This window comes from Phocoena phocoena, chromosome 20 (genome assembly GCF_963924675.1).
Source record: "Phocoena phocoena chromosome 20, mPhoPho1.1, whole genome shotgun sequence".
NCBI lineage: Eukaryota > Metazoa > Chordata > Mammalia > Artiodactyla > Phocoenidae > Phocoena > Phocoena phocoena.
The window spans coordinates 4,196,826-4,212,477 of NC_089238.1; the positions used below are offsets into that span (position 1 = coordinate 4,196,826).

The window sequence follows — 15,652 nt, forward strand, 5'->3', positions numbered from 1 at the left end:
ATATTTTTTTTTATTCATTCATTCATTTAGCTAGCTAGCTAGCTAGCTGTGCTGGGACTTAGTTGTGGCATGTGGGATCTAGTTCCCTGACCAGGGATCGAACCTGGGCCCCTTGCATTGGGAGCGCAGAGTCTTAACCACTGGACCACCAGGGAAGTCCTGGGGAGGCTGATAATTAACCACACAAGCACGTAGGCATAGCCCATGACATCAGACAGTGACACAGGCAATGAAGAAAGATAAAGCAGCCTAGGAGAGTAGGAGGGGCTTAGGATTCCAAGTCACCAGCAATTGCAGGCCAGGTGATCAGAAAAGGCCTTTTTAGACATGATGCTTGACCTGGGCCCTGAATGCCTTGAGGAAGAGAATTCCTGGGAAACGGACTAGGAAGTTCAGATGTGTGCAGGTGGGAGTGGGATTGGCTTGTTCTAAAAAGAGTGAAATGGACAGTGTGGTTGGAGGAAAGTAAAAAAGGGCAAGAGGAATTTTAAAAATGAGGTCTGGGGCTTCCCTGGTGGCGCAGTGGTTGAGAATCTGCCTGCTAATGCAGGGGACATGGGTTCGAACCCTGGTCTGGGAGGATCCCACATGCCGCGGAGCAACTAGGCCCGTGAGCCACAACTACTGAGCCTGTGCATCTGGAGCCTGTGCTCCTCAACAAGAGAGGCCGCGATAGTGAGAGGCCCGCACACCGCGATGAAGAGTGGTCCCCGCTCGCCGCAACTGGAGAAAGCCCTTGCACAGAAACGAAGACCCAACACAGCAAAAATAAATAAATAAATAAATAAATCTGTTCTTTTAAAAAAAAAAAAAAAAAATGAGGTCTGGGGCTTCCCAGGTGGCAAAGTGGTTAAGAATCCGCCTGCAAGTGCAGGGGACACGGGTTCGATCCCTGGTCCGGGAAGATCCCACATGCCACGGAGCAACTAAGCCCATGCGCCACAACTACTGAGCCTGTGTTCTAGAGCCTGCGAGCCACAACTACTGAAGACCACGTGCCACAACTACTGAGTCCATGTGCCACAACTACTGAGCCCGCGCACCTAAAGCCCATGCTCCTCAACAAGAGAAACCACCGCAATGAGAAGCCTGTGCACTGCAACGAAGAGTAGCCCCTGCTCTCTGCAACTAGAGAAATCCCATGCACAGCAACGAAGACCCAACGCAGCAAAAAATAAAGTTAAAAAAAAAAAAAAAAGGATGATCATACCTATCATTTATCAAAATAATCATTGAAACCAGATGCCAAAAGTTTCAACTTGCAGTTAGTAAGAAAACCTTCAGACATTTTTTTAATTTAATTTTTATTTTATATTGGATTATAGTTGATTTACAATGTCGTGTTAGTTTCAGGTGTACAGAAAAGTGATTTAGTTATACATACACATATATCCATTCTTTTTCAGATTATTTTCCCATATAGCAGACAATCTCTAAGTACAGAAACCACTGACCCAAGTGAACACTGGGTTAGTCATTCGTCTTTATGTAGATAGCAAAGAAAAATGTTCGCAGATATTTATATACCCAATGTCTTAAAATCAGAGTCCAAAACACATTTCTTCCATAGCTGCCATCACAAAAGATAATACTTTTACAACATTCATAGATTTTTTAACAGTCCCAAGGATTAGAAACTTGAAACCTTGAAACTATGACTTTTAGTAATGAAATATGTTAAGATGTTTGTTGTGAAATATTCTGCTGATGAAAGGCTGTGAACCATGCTTGGGAAATGAAGGCAAGTTTGCTAAACAAACTTGTGATAACGCACCACTGGCTGCTATCATTCTAGAACATTGCTGATGTAGTTTTAAGTATCTTAACCAGTATAAAAGACTGCATAGATTATCTTAGCATTTGGAACAAATATAAAGTCATTCTTCCTTGCAAAGTTATTCTGTGCATAGAATAAATAAGTGACTGACAGGTAAGCTTAGAACAATGGTTCTCAACTCGGGGTAATTTTGCTCCCTGTTTTAAAAATATAGGCTTTGTTATTGTCCAGGTACGGTGAGGCCAACAGATCAGGGTACCACTGTCATTGAAAACATAGTTTGTTATGGTGATACAGTAAGAAATATGTATTTGATGTTTGTCCCCAGTTCCTGACACATAACTTCTAAAACCCTTGTAATTTCCTGAGTGATGGTGGTGAAAAGTGCATCATTTGTTTTAATATTTGGTCTTCGTCCAAGACAGCTCATAAAACCCTGGACTCTTCAGAGTCATAAGAATGCCTTTTTGGGGACTTCCCTGGTGGCGCAGTGCTTAAGAATCCGCCTACCAATGCAGGGGACAAGGGTTCGAGCCCTGGTCCAGGAAGATTCCCACATGCCGTGGAGCAACTAAGCCCGTGCACCACAACTACTGAGCCCACGTGCCACAACTACTGAGCCTGTGAGCCACAACTACTGAAGCCCGCACACCTAGAGCGCATGCTCTGCAACAAGAGAAGCCACCACAATGAGAAGCCCACTCACCGCAAGGGAGAGTATGCCCATCTTGCCACAACTAGAGAAAGCCTGTGCACAGCGACGAAAACCCAATGCAACCAAGATAAATAAATAAATTTATATTAAAAAAAGGTAGGGTTATAGTCACAGATCCCAAGAGGAGGGGGCCCGCCATGCCCTGGGGCAGCCCCAGGGTCCGCCAGGAGGCAGAGGGGAGCAAGGGGAAGACAGGGCAAGTGCCCTTACTGTGGTTTCCATGGGAAGAAACAGGTGAGTCAGGGTAAATAGATTTAGGATTGTTTAGTTTGAATAACTGCAGCAGACTCTACGGCATAGGGACAGCCCTTAGCTGTCTGGTACCTGGCCCTGGGGTGACTAGGACAGGGAAATAGTGGCCCAGGGTATAATAGCCTAATAAAGGAGGCGGTTGAGGGGTTAGGCTCTGGATTGGATGGTTTGCATACAAAAGGCATGCACAAAAGCAGGTTGTTTGCTATCTCTAGGAATTAGCTAGTCCTGACATGGGCAGTCCCTCCAGGGTCAGCAAGACCCCAACATGTCAAAGCATCAACATCACAGGAAAAAAGGAGAGAATTAATACACATCCTCCCCCCACCAGGAGACAAGTTCAATGTCATGAGACATTTTTGGTTGGGACCATTTAGAGGACGGGCGAGGGGTGTATTTGTGTCTAGTGGGTGGAAACCAGGGATGTTGCTCAACAACCCACAATGCCCAGGACAGCCCCCCTCCCCCACCTGCGGATGAGCCAGCCCGAACGTCAAATTGTGCTGAGGTTGAGAAATCTTGGTTCAGAGCAAAATGCAAAGCCTTATTTCCCCAATTAACAGTTGATTAATTAAATAGTTTCCTGATTCAGTAGACTTTTCTTGGTCCAGACCTTGCAACGGAACACGGGGGCAAATGCAAATTGGATGGACGTGGGGGGGGGGCCATATGATCTGATATAACTGGCTGACCCAAGACCCAGATGTTCAAAATGCACTGTGAGAAAGGCTCTAGAAAGAGCGGAATGGAGGGAGAGTTCCACATGCCAACTGTTTATATTCCTCTTCCTGGGTCTCTGATTTGATGAGAAAACATGAGTAATTGTTTTGCTCTGCAACACATAGGCGGCATCTGCTATATGTTCCAAGCTCCTGCCTAGATCTTGTGAGCATTCCGTACACATTTGTCGATCAAATCATATATGCCTGTATGAATGACTGTGCATTCGGTAGGTGCATGAGTATTTGATGAATAAACGAATGAGTGAATGGAAATCATGAATATATTTTCGAGGAATTATGAATACATTTAAAGAGAGGTAAGAATGACTTGTTTTTCTTTTTTTTTGCGGTACGCGGGCCTCTCACTGTTGTGGCCTCTCCCGCTGCGGAGCCCAGGCTCCGGATGCGCAGGCTCAGCGGCCATGGCTCACGGGCCCAGCCGCTCCGCGGCATGTGGGATCTTCCCGGACCAGGGCACGAACCTGTGTCTCCTGCACCGGCAGGCAGACTCCCAACCACTGCGCCATCAGGGAAGCCCATGATTTGTTTTTTAATGCCATTTGCAGCAACATGGATGGACCTAGAGATGATCGTACTAAGTGAAGTAAGTCAGACAGAGAAAGACAAATATCACATGATATCATGTATATGTGGAATCTAAAATATGACACAAATGAACTTATCTACGAAACAGACTCACAGACATAGAGAACAGACTTGTGGTTGCCAAGGGGGAGGGGGTGGGGAAGGGATGGACTGGGAGATTAGCAGATGCAAATTATCATATATAGGATGGAGAAACAACAGGATCCTACTGGATAGCACAGGGAACTATATTCAATATCCTGTGAGAAACCATAATGGAAAAGAATATGAAAAAGAATGTATAACTCAATCACTTTGCTATACAGCATAAACTAATACAATATTGTAAATCAACTATACTTCAATAAAATACATTTTAAATTCCTTCATTAAAAACCAAACACCAAGGGAGGGAGAAGCAAGAGGGAAGAGATATGGGAACATATGTATATGTATAACTGATTCACTTTGTTATAAAGCAGAAACTAACACGCCATTGTAAAGCAATTATACTCCAATAAAGATGTTAAAAAATTAAAATAAAAAAAAAGGGGGCTTCCCTGGTGGCGCAGTGGTTGGGAGTCCGCCTGCCGATGCAGGGTACGCGGGTTCATGCCCCGGTCCTGGAAGATCCCACATGCCGAGGAGCGGCTAGGCCGGTGAGCCATGGCCGCTGAGCCTGCGCGTCCGGAGCCTGTGCTCCGCAACAGGAGAGCACACAACAGTGAGAGGCCCGCGTACCGCAAAATAATAATAATAATAAAAAAAAATTTTTTTAATTTAAAAAAAACACCACCACCCCCCAAAAAAAAAAACAACCAGCAAACACAGCAAGTAAAAATACCTACAGACAACATTTTCGGTAAAACTAGGTGAACCCCAGTGAACCCTAGAATACAAGCAGATGGGCTCAACCAAATACATATTTCTTATTCTAAATCACAAATAAAATAATAGCAGTTATGAGCAAACAAATATGTAAAATTAGGAAATCTCAGAAAGGAGATGGGTGGGGGGAAAATGACATAAACAGGAGATGACAAGGGTCAGAAAAGGACTAGAAACTTTAAAAAAGACATTTTACAAAATGCCACGTAAACTATAGGAAGTACGAGAATGAATAGAGGCACAGAAAATAGAGTAAGTGAAACTGATGTCAGAAAGAAGAAAAAAAAATCCTGGGCTTCCCTGGTGGCGCAGTGGTTGAGAGTCCGCCTGCCGATGCAGGGGACACGGGTTCGTGTCCCGGTCCGGGAAGATCCCACATGCCGCGGAGCAGCTGGGCCCCTGAGCCATGGCCGCTGAGCCTGCGCGTCCGGAGCCTGTGCTCCGCAACGGGAGAGGCCACAGCGGTGAGAGGACCGTGTACCACACACACACAAAGTCATAAAAATCATAATCTAATAAACTTTCCTGAAAGAAAGAATTTGAAATTGAAGGGCCAAGAATATAACTAGGAAATTGGCCAAAAAGAGTCATCCATAAGACACACTCTAGGAGAACTGCTAGTTTATTGGGGTTTTTTCAAGAGGAAAATAATTACTTGCATATCTGAGCAATAGATCACATTAACTTCGAAGGGAAAGAAAAGCAGATTCGCAACAGGTTTTCTGATGTTCTAGGAGAGTGGTTTGGCAATTGTATGATAGTTAGCAGCATATTAAAAAAAAAGACCTTGACCAAGTGGGGTTTATTCTAGCAATGCAAAGATGGCCAAAATTAGGAAATCATTAATCAAATTTATCATCTTAACAGAGCGAAGAAAAAAAATCACATGATCACCCCCAGTATGCTAAAAGGACATTTGACAAAATTGAATAACTATTCACTTCAACATGCAACTAAATATGAAGTGATAGTCCTTTAAAATATGGACAGATAGCCCCAAATTCAGGATCTCAATGAGCAAATATTAGAGGCTGTAATACAAATAACACTAGTGTCTAAATTTCAATCAGGGACAAGAATGCCCACTATTTTCACTGCTATTTACCACAGAGAACGTGTTTTCCACCGTGTGAAAATCTAATGAGATCTCACTCACCTGCCCTGAGATTGTTCTGGGGCGGGGGGCGGGGGGGGGGGGATCACAGAGCCAACAGGTGAAAGGAATTCTGTTTTAAACGACTCAGCACATTCATTGGCCAAATATTCTTTGCATACTTACAGTTTTTAGGCATTCTTTGAGGAACGAGCGATAACACAGTGAGATTTTCTGAGGAAAACCATGCGAGGAGCATAAACCTATTCCTTTCTCTGCCCCAGACTCAGACCTGTGGGGTTAATCTCAAGGTACCACAATGCACTATTTGATACAGCTATGAACTAGTGGAGGGAAGAAGGGACACTTCCTTAGCTGGTGTTTTCTTTCTCCCCCTTCCTCCTTCCAAACTAAGAAGTTAATTGCTTGCCCTGCCTTTAAATATACATTCTATCCAGTAGCATTGAAAACATCAGTTCCCTTAGTAAAGCATTGAACCACTTACCAGAATCAATTACACAAAAAGCTGGCTGAAGAGGTATTGAAGCCCTGCTGAAGATCTTAAACATGTGACCACCTTGATTTCCAAACCGCCACCTGACCTTGTGAACTTGCTTTACTCTGCTGGTAATCACTGGGTTTTAACAACTAAGAAGGGTTTTTTTGCCCTCTAAGAGAACAATGCAGTCCTTAAAACTTGTATTTCTCAGTGCTTTCCTAAGATATCCGCACTTTTCTACTCTGCTAGAATGCCATTGTTTGTTGAGATTATTTCCACTTGCTCTCAATTACTCAACTTTACTCAGGGGTGAGTCATTTACAAGATTATAGGCGCTCTCCCCCCCAACCCCAACCCAGGCCGTGATGGTTCTGCAGCTCCGTGGCAGCCAGGGCCTCTGTTCCACAGGATGGAGTTTGTTAAAGTTGTCAAGAATAAGGCCCACTTCAAGAGATACCAAGTGAAATTTAGAAGACGGCAAGAGGGCAAAACTGACTACTCTGCTTGGAAACAATTGATAATCCAAGATAAAAATAAGTACAACACACGCAAATACAGAACAATAGTACGTGTGACCAATAGAGATATCATTTGTCAGATGGCTTATGCCCGTATACAAGGAGATATGATAGTCTATGCAGCTTATGCTCACGAGCTCCCAACGTATGGCGCGAAGGTTGGCCGGACAAATTATGCGGCACCATATTGTACTGGCCTGCTGCTGGCCCGCAGGCTCTTTAATAGGTTGGGTATGGACAGAATTTATGAAGGCCAAGTCCAGGTGGCTGGAGATGAATACAATGTGGAAAGCATTGATGGTCAACCCGGTGCCTTCACTTGTTACTTGGATGCAGGGCTTCCCAGGACTACTACTGGGGATAAAGTTTTGGGGGACCTGTAAATGGAGGCTGGTCTATCCCTCACAGTACCAATGAGTTCCCTGGTTATGATTCAGAAAGCAAAGAATTCAGTGCTGACGTACACCAAAAGCACATCGTGGGGCAGAACGTTGCAGATTATATGTGTTAACTGATTGAAGGAAACGAAGACGCTTACAGAAAACAATTCTCTTAATACATAAAGAACAACACGACTACAGACATGATGGAGGAGATGGATAAGAAAGCTCATGTTGCAATACGAGAGAATCCGGTGAATGAGAGGAAGCCTGAGAAAGAAGTTAAAGAAAGGAGGTGGAAGCGTCCAAAAATGTTACTTGCCCAGAAGAAAGATACGGTAGCTCAAAAGAAGGCAAGCTTCCTTAGATGTCAGCAAAGGCCTGCTGAGAGTTAATAAACAAAACGACAACTTCTGTGAAGATTTTTCAGATAAAGACAACAATAAACTTGTTGACCGAGTAGGAAAAACTAAATGAATAAAACATTACAGGCAACAGTTTCCCTTCCACCTGGAGCAGGGCTGGCTGTGCCGGCTCCTGTGGTGTTGGAGCGCCCTCTAGTGGTAAAACTAATCGCCTGCAGTCTCCGGCCAGTCCTGCCTTGGCGCCCTGAGAGGAGGACAGAGGTCCCTCTGGAAAACTCAAAATAGGGCCAATTTTCACGGTCCCCTTGGAAAATAATTCAAAACTGGATTACCACCATCCGAGGAAGCTCCAACATAAAAAAAAAAATTCTCTTGCGCTAATCGACTGTTGCACAATTAAGATAAAATTCTTTCTGATTTGCAGGTTCTGTTAACTAGCTAACTTCAGTTTCCATCTGCTCCCATGGAAAAGCTGAGGCCTAGATTCCCTCGTGTTTTCATCAACTCTCTTGACTACATTCACCTGTGGGTCATTAGGGAGTTATCAGGACAGCTAGCCCTGGCCCCAAGACAAAGTAAGAACTTTGCCCAGCAGAATTTCTCCTAAAACTAACTGGATGGGAGAGGAATTCTACGTGCATACTTTCCTCACACGTCAGCATTTCTACAATTAGGATGCATCTTGTTACTGAAGGTATATTAGTGCTGGGGTTGAAGAAGGAGTGGCCATATGGACAGGGAAGCAACTGAAATGTCTGCATAGATGAATGAATGGATAAAGGAGGTGTGGTTTATATATATGTACAATGCAATATTCCTCAGTCATAAAAAAGAATGAAACATTGCCATTTGCAACAACATGGATGGACCAACACATTATCATACTCCATAAAGACAGACAGAAAAAGACATAATATATGACATCACATACTTGTGGAATCTACAAAAACAGTACAAACGAATGTATATACAAAAGAGAAACAGCCTCCCAGACATAGAACATAAATTTATGGTACAAAAGGGGTAGGAGAGAGGGACAAATTAGTAATTTGGGATTAGTAGATAACCACTCATATATAAAATAAACTACAAGGATTTACTGTATAGCCCAGGGAAATGTTTACTATCTTATAACAACCTGTAATGGAAAAGAATGTAGATAGTTGAATCACTTTGATGTATACCAGAAACTAACATAATGTAAATCAACTACAATTCGATTAAAAAACAAATATTACAGGAAACACCTGATTAGTTTCCCTTCCTCATGGTGCAAAGCGGACTGTGTCCTCTCCTGTGGTGTTGGGGCGCACTCTCGTGGTGACACGAATCCCCTGCAGGCTGGGGCCAGTCCTGGCCTGGAGCTCTGAGACAGAGGTCAGCGGTCCCTCTATAAAGCTCGAAATAGAGCTACATTTTACAGTCCCCTTGGAAAACAATTCAAAATTGGATTACCACCATCCCAGGAAGCTCCAAACTAACAAAAATTTCTCTTGCCGTACTCGATTGCTGGGCAATTATGTAAAATACTTTCTGGTTTGCAGGTTCTATTAACTAGGCAACTTCAGCCTCCATCTGCTCCTATGGAAAAGCTCAGGCCTAGATTCCCTCGCGTTTTCATCAGCTCTCTTGACTACATTCACGTGTGTGGAATTAGAGAGTTACCAGGAGGGCTGGCACTGGTCCCAAGAGTCTTAAGTACTCACTTTGACCAGCAGAATTTCTCCTAAAACTAAGTGGATGGAAAAATTTTCGACGTGCACAATTTGTTTTCAACATGAGCATTTCCAAAATTGAGATGCAGGTTGTCACTGAGGGCATATTATGATTGGGGTTCAAGAAGGGGTGGCCATAAAGGTATGGAAACAACTAAACTGTCCATAGACGAATAGATACAGATAGTGTGGAATACATGCACAATAGGACATTCCTCACTCAAAAAAAATAATATTGCCATTTGTACCAACATAGATGGAACAGGAGATTTTTATAGTATGTGAAGTAAGGCAGACAGGGAAAGTCAAATACTACATGATATCACATACATGTGTGGTCTAAAACTAATGCAAATGAATCTATACAGAAACCCGAAACAGAGTCACAAACACAATACAACATATGGTTACCAAAGGGGAAAGAGAGGGAGGGACAAATTAGGAGTTTGGGTTTCACACATACACGCTATTATCATATATAAAATAGATAAACAAGAAGGGTTTACTGTAGAGCACAGGGGCCTGTATTCAATATCTTGCGATAACCTTGTAATGAAAAGGAATCAAAAATGAAAGAATAGATGGGCTTCCCTGGTGGCGCAGTGGTTGAGAGTCTGCCTGCCTATGCAGGGGACATGGGTTCGTGCCCCGATCCGGGAAGATCCCACATGCCACGGAGCGGCTGGGCCCGTGAGCCATGGCCACTGAGCCTGTGTGTCCAGAGCCTGTGCTCCGCAACAGGAGAGGCCACAACAGTGAGAGGCCTGTGTACCGCAAAAAAAAAAAAAAAAAAAAAAAAAAAAAAAAAAATGAAAGAATAGAGAGGCGTATATATACGCATGTAAAAGTGAAGTACCCTGCTGACACCTGGACCTATCACCATATTTTATAGCAACTACACTTCATTTAACAAAGAAAGAAAACAGGGCAACCCTTGGTTAGGTTCCCCTCCTCCTGCTACAAGGCTGGCTGTGCCTGCTCCTGTGGTCTTGGAGCGCCCTCTCGTGGTGACACTAATCTCCTGCAGTCTCGGGCCAGTCCTGGTTTGGCGTCCTGAGACGAGGTCAGAGGTCTCCCTCTAAAACTCAAAATAGGGCGACTTTTCACGGTCCCCTTGTAAATAATTCAAAACTGGATTACGACCATCCGAGGAAACTCCAGATTAAAACAAAAAAATTTCTCTTGCGCTACTCGACTGCTGGGCAATTAAGATAAAATTCTTTCTGATTTGAAGGTTCTGTTTACTAGATAACTTCGATCTCCATCTGCTCATATGGAAAACCTGAGGCCTAGATTCCATCGTGTTTTCATCAACACTCTCGAGTACATTCACGTGTGGGTCATTAGAGAGTTATCAGGACAGCTAGCCCTGGCCACAAGAGTAAGTATGAACTTGGCCCAGCAGAATTTCTCCTAAAACTAACTGGATGGGAGAGTTATTCTTCGTGCACATTTTCCTCACATGTCAGCATTTCTACAATTGGGATGCATCTTGTTACTGAAGGTATATTAGTACTGGGATGGAAGGAGTGGCCAGAAAGGCAGGGAAGCAACTCAAATTTCTGCATAGATGCACGAATGGATAAAGGAGGTGTGGTATATATGGACAATGGAATATTCTTCAGTCATAGAAAAGAATGAAACATTGCCATTTGCAGCAATGTGGATGGACCAACACCTTAGCATACTCCATAAAGACAGATAGAAAAAGACAAATTATATATGATATCACCGACTTGTGGAATCTACAAAAACTGTACAAATGAATGTATATACAAAAGAGAAACAGCCTCCCAGACATAGAACATAAATTTATGGTACAAAAGAGGAAGGAAGGAGGGATAAATTAGTAATTTGAGATTAGTAGATAACCACTCATATATAAAATAAACAGCAAGGATTTACTGGATAGGCCAGGGAAATGTTTACTACCTTGTAAAATCCTGTAATGGAAAAGAATGTAGATAGTTGAATCACTTTGCTGTATACCAGAAACTAACATAATGTAAATCAACTACACTTCAATTAAAAGACAGATATTACGGGAAACACCTGGTTACTTTCCCTTCCTAAAAGGGACTGTGCAAAGCTGACTGTGTCCTCTCCTGTGGTGTTGGGACGAACTCTCGTGGTGACACAAATCCCCTGCAAGCTGGGGCCAGTCCTGGCCTGGAGCTCTGAGACAGAGATCAGAGGTCCCTCTATAAAGCTCAAAATATGGCTACTTTTCACAGTCCCCTTGGAAAATAATTCAAAATTGGATTACCACCATCCCAGGAAGCTCCAAACTAAAAAACATTTCTCTTGCCATAATCGATTGCTGGGCAATTATGTAAAATTCTTTCAGATTTGCAGGTTCTATTAGCTAGGCAACTTCAGCCTCCATCTGCTTCTATGGAAACGCTGACTGCTAGATTCCCTCACGTTTTCATCAGCTCTCTTGACTACAATCCTGTGTGGGGAATTAGAGAGTTACCAGGACGTTTTCCACTGGTCCAAACAGTCTTAAGTACTCACTTTGACCAGCAGAAGTTCTCCTAAAACTAACTGGATGGAAAACTATTCTACGTGCACAATTTGTTTTCAACTGTAGCATTTGCCAACTGGAATGCATGTTGTCACTGAAGGCATATTACTATTGGGGTTCTAGAAGGAGTGGCCATAAAGGCGTGGAAGCAACTAAAATGTCCTTCACAGATGAATACATACACGTGGTGTCATATATATATATACAATGGAATATTCCTCAGACATAAAAAAGAATAAAATATTGCCATTTGCAGCAACATGGTTGAAGCTAGAGATTTTTATAGTATGAGAAGTAAGGCAGACAGGGAAAGTCAAATATTACATGATATCACATACATGTGTGGTCTAAAACTAATGCAAATGAATCTATACAGAAACCCGAAACAGAGTCACAAACATACAATACAACATATGGTTACCAACGGGGAAAGAGAGGGAGGGACAAATTAGGAGTTTGGGTTTCACACATACACGCTATTATCATATATAAAATAGATAAACAAGAAGGATTTACCGTAGAGCACAGGGGCCTGTATTCAGTATCTTGCGATAACCTTATAATGAAAAGGAATCAAAAGTGAAAGAATATGGAGGTATATGTACGCATGTAAAAGTGAAGTAACCTGCTGACACCTGGACCTATCACCATATTTTATAGCAACTACACTTCATTTAACAAAGAAAGAACATGGGCAACCCTTGTTTAGGTTCCCTTCCTCCTGCTGCAAGGCTGGCTGTGCCTGCTCCTCTTGTGTTGGAGCGCCCTCTCGTGGTGACACTAAACTCCTGCAGTCTCGGGCCAGTCCTGGTTTGGCGTCCTGAGACGAGGTCAGAGGACCCTCTCTAAATCTCAAAATAGGGCCACTTTTCACGGTCCCCTTGGAAAATAATTCAAAACTAGATTACTACCATCCGAGGAAGCTCCAAATTAAAACAAAAGAATTTCTCTTGCGCTAATCGACTGCTGGGTAATTAAGATAAAATTCTTTCTGATTTGCAGGTTCTGATAACTAGGTAACTTCAATCTCCATCTGCTCATATGGAAAACCTGAGGTCTAGATTCCCTCGTGTTTTCATCAACTCTCGAGTACATTCACGTGTGGGCCATTAAACAGTAATCAGAACAGCTAGCACTTGCCCCAAGAGTAAGTAGGAACTTTGCCCAGCAGAATTTCTCCTAAAATTAACTGGATGGGAGAGGTATTCTATGTGCACATTTTCCTCACACATCAGCATTTCTAAAATGGAATGCATCGTGTTACTGAACGTATATTAGTACTGGGGTTGAAGAAGGAGTGGCCATATGGACAGGGAAGCAACTGGAATGTCTGCATATATGCACGAATGGATAAAGCAGGTGTGGTATATACGTACAATGGAATATTCCTCAGACATAAAAAGGAATGAAACATTGCCATTTGCAGCAACGTGGATGGACCAAGACATTATCATACTCCATAAAGACACTCAGAGAAACACAAATAATATATGATATCACCTACTTGTGGAATCTACAAAAACTGTACAAACGAATGTGTATACAAAAGGGAAACAGCCTCCCAGACATAGAACATAAATTTATGGTACAAAAGGGGAAGGAGGGAGGGATAAATTAGTAATTTGAGATTAGTAGATAACCACTCATATATAAAATAAACAGCAAGGATTTACTGGATAGCCCAGGGAAATGTTTACTATCTTGTAACAACCTGTAATGGAAAAGAATGTCGATAGTTGAATCACTTTGCTGTATACCAGAAACTAACATAAGGTTGTAAGTCAACGACACTTCAATTAATAAACAAATATTACGGGAAACACTTGGTTAGTTTCCCTTCCTCATGGTGCAAAGCTGACTGTGTCCTCTCCTGTGGTGTTGGGGCACACTCGTGGTGACACGAATCCCCTGCAGGCTGGGGCCAGTCCTGGCCTGGAGCTCTGAGACAGAGATCAGAGGTCCCTCTATAAAGCTCAAAATACGGCCACTTTTCACAGTCCCCTTGGAAAATAATTCAAAATTGGATTACCACCATCCCAGGAAGCTCCAAACTAAAAAAAATTTCTCTCGCCCTAATGGATTGCTGGGCAATTATGTAAAATTCTTTCAGATTTGCAGGTTCTATTAACTAGGTAACTTCAGCCTCCATCTGCTTCTATGGAAAGGCTGCGTGCTAGATTCCCTCGCGTTTTCATCAACTCTCTTGACTACAATCACGTGTGGGGAATTAGAGAGTTACCAGGACGTTTTCCACTGGTCCAAACAGTCTTAAGTACTCACTTTGACCAGCAGAATTTCTCCTAAAACTAACTGGATGGAAAACTATTCTACGTGCACAATTTGTTTTCAACTGTTGCATTTCCAAAATGGAATGCATGTTGTCACTGAAGGCATATTATTATTGGGGCTCTAGAAGGACTGGCCATAAAGGCGTGGAAGCAACTAAAATGGCCTTCACAAATGAATACATACAGATGGTGTCGTATATATATATATACAATGGAATATTCCTCAGACATAAAAAAGAATAAGATATTGCCATTTGCACCAACATAGATGGAACAGGAGATTTTTATAGTATGTGAAGTAAGGCAGACAGGGAAAGTCAAATATTACATGATATCACATACATGTGTGGTCTAAAACTAATGCAAATGAATCTATACAGAAACCCAAAGAGAGTCACAAACATACAACATATAGTTACCAAAGGGGAAAGAGAGGGAGGGACAAATTAGGAGTTTGGGTTTCACACATACACGCAATTATCATATATAAAATAGATAAACAAGAAGGGTTTACTGTAGAGCACAGAGGCCTGTATTCAATATCTTGTGATAACCTTATAATGAAAAGGAATCAAAAGTGAAAGAATATGGAGGTACATATGTACGCATGTAAAAGTGACGTACCCTGCTGACACCTGGACCTATCACCATATTTTATAGCAACTACACTTCATTTAACAAAGAAAGAACATGGGGCAACCCTTGGTTAGGTTCCCTTCCTCCTGCTGCAAGGCTGGCTGTGCCTGCTCCTGTTGTCTTGGAGCGCCCTCTCGTGGTGACACTAATCCCCTGCAGCCTCGGGCCAGTCCTGGTTTGGCGTCCTGAGACGTGGTCAGAGGTTCCTCTCTACAACTCAAAATAGGGCTACTTTTCACAGTCCCCTTGGAAAATAATTCAAAACTGCATTACCACCATCCCAGAAAGCTCCAAATTAAAAAAAAATTCTCTTGCCCTACTCGACTGCTGGGCAATTAATATAAAATTCTTTCTGATTTGCAGGTTCTGTTAACTAGGTAACTTCGATCTCCATCTGCTCATATGGAAAACCTGAGGCCTAGATTCCATCTGTTTTCATCAACACTCTCGAGTACATTCACGTGTGGGTCATTAGAGAGTTATCAGGATAGCTAGCCCTGGCCACAAGAGTAAGTATGAACTTGGCCCAGCAGAATTTCTCCTAAAACTAACTGGATGGGAGAGTTATCCTTCGTGCACATTTTCCTCACATGTCAGCATTTCTACAATTGGGATGCATCTTGTTACTGAAGGTATATTAGTACTGGGATGGAAGAAGGAGTGGCCAGAAAGGCAGGGAAGCAACTGGAATG

The 15,652-nt window shown here is 42.6% G+C and overlaps 1 protein-coding gene and 1 pseudogene across 1 annotated transcript in view; both read left to right on the top strand.

Moving 5' to 3' along the window:
• NLRP12 (NLR family pyrin domain containing 12) overlaps positions 1–15,652 on the top strand; it is a 726,895-nt gene that overhangs the window by 664,638 nt on the left and 46,605 nt on the right.
• Positions 6,935–7,824, top strand: LOC136141502 (large ribosomal subunit protein uL18 pseudogene; annotated as a pseudogene).